Raw genomic sequence first — 1,989 nt, forward strand, 5'->3', positions numbered from 1 at the left:
ATGTGCTTGGTAAATCTTTGGGAAAACCATGCGATACATCCTCTTCTTCAGATCCGTTGTGTCTAAATTGGGACTCAACAAAAACTCCGATAATAACTGAAGTGTTAGAGCTGGAGAAGATAAACAATGTGAGTTTTTATAAACGTGTATAAATATATTCGTATTGTATTGTTTGAAAAGTGGATTTCTAGGGACTCCTTGAAAAGGTCCACAAATAGGTGTCTTGTATGGATTGTAAATGTGACTTGTGTTTATAAAAGATTGTAAATGTAGTTTTATAGGGACTATATAAATTAATATATATGAGGTTTACAGAGATTTGTTTTATTTATTCTACAGGTTGAGGTTAGCACAGTGATTGGATTGGCCGAGGAATACAAACATTTGGTGGGGGCAACACATAGTGACGATGCTGACTTTCACAGTGTTGTAAAACTAGTTCAACAAGGATACAAAATGAGGAGAAGCGATTGGGAGAAAGGTTTTGTGGATATGTTTGTTGCAACAGAAGATATAGGTCAACAACGTAAGACAAAAGACGAAGATGCAGAGCATGGTGAAGATCTGAACCATAGTGAAGATGAAGAGGAAAAGAAAGATGAAGAGTGTCAAAAGGATAAGGAGCAAAGAAAAGATAAAGATCATTCCATGTCTAAAAGCGAGAAACTTGATAAGCTAATCCAAATGGTTCGTGATTTGGATAAGCGAGTAGTAGTGATCCAGAATGTTTTACGAGTTAAGGCAACCAATTGAATTTTACCAAGTAATTATCAAATTTCACGTGTTATTTCCCTCTAATGATTTCACTTATTTTTTTGAAGTTTAATGACGGTTCACCAAACAAAGAAGATTGTGAGAATGGAGCTAGTTCTGGTGATACAAGAAGTGCACAAGATTATGAAAATGAAGAAGATAAAATTGATTAAGAAGCAAACTCTGGTGATAAAAAAAGTGCACCAGATGATGGAAATGAAGAAGATACAATTGCTGAAGAAGCAAACACTGGGGATGGAAGAAGTGCACTAGATGATGAAATGAAGAAGAGATATGTGATGAAGAAGAGAAATCTGGTACAGAGCATCTAAGGGAAGAAGAGAATATTCTTGGGGAAAATGAGACTACACAAAAAATCACCCAAGACGAAGACACAGAAAAAATTGAAACAGAAAGTTGCTTGAAACAAACGTCGCAGGTATGAATCTAAAAATAGGATATAAATGTTTATAAATTTTTTTATTTAGTGCTTGGCAAATTTAATTTCTTATTTCTTTTGTAGGTTACGTTGCCTACTCCAACATTCAATACTCCAAACTTTGATACAAGGGTACAAAACTAATATATTTTATAAGGCCTTGTAAAGTTTAATGTATATATCATAAACATCTAATTTTCAAATATTTTGTTTGCAGGTTACATCGCCTACTCCAACATTTACGTCTCCTAAGTTTGATCTTCTTTCCCAAGAAAGTTGTCATAGTGGAAAGGGTACAAATGAGGTATTTTATAAAGCTTTATAAACTATTTCATGATCGATAAGGCCTCTTAAACAATTATATAAAATGATTTGCATGAATCAGGTTCTGATGAGAGATATTTGTAAGATTCCTGTTTTCCAACCTCTAATGAAAATTAAAAAGAGATTGGTACAACAAGACAGCCAGGTTTGTTTTCCAAACTTTATGAGTATTGATTTATTTTATAGACATAATAACCCTTCGTAAAAACTATTTTTTTTTTGTATGTAGGTAAACGAAGATGTTGATCCTCCACTTCAAAAGAAGATTAAAGCTGATACAAATAATGTTCCACTAAGAAGAAGTGGAAGAGGTCAAATACCATCAATTCATACACAACCCCCATTTACAGGAGCAAGGAAGAAATATCCGATTCTTCGTCCCTTTGAGCCAGTTGATAAAACAAGAAAGGAAAAGATGAGAGAGTGGAAAATGTCAAACAAAAGAAAGTAAGTTTTATTCTATAAGAAACTAT

Source organism: Brassica oleracea, unplaced genomic scaffold, assembly GCF_000695525.1.
Source record: "Brassica oleracea var. oleracea cultivar TO1000 unplaced genomic scaffold, BOL UnpScaffold00970, whole genome shotgun sequence".
Lineage (NCBI taxonomy): Eukaryota > Viridiplantae > Streptophyta > Magnoliopsida > Brassicales > Brassicaceae > Brassica > Brassica oleracea.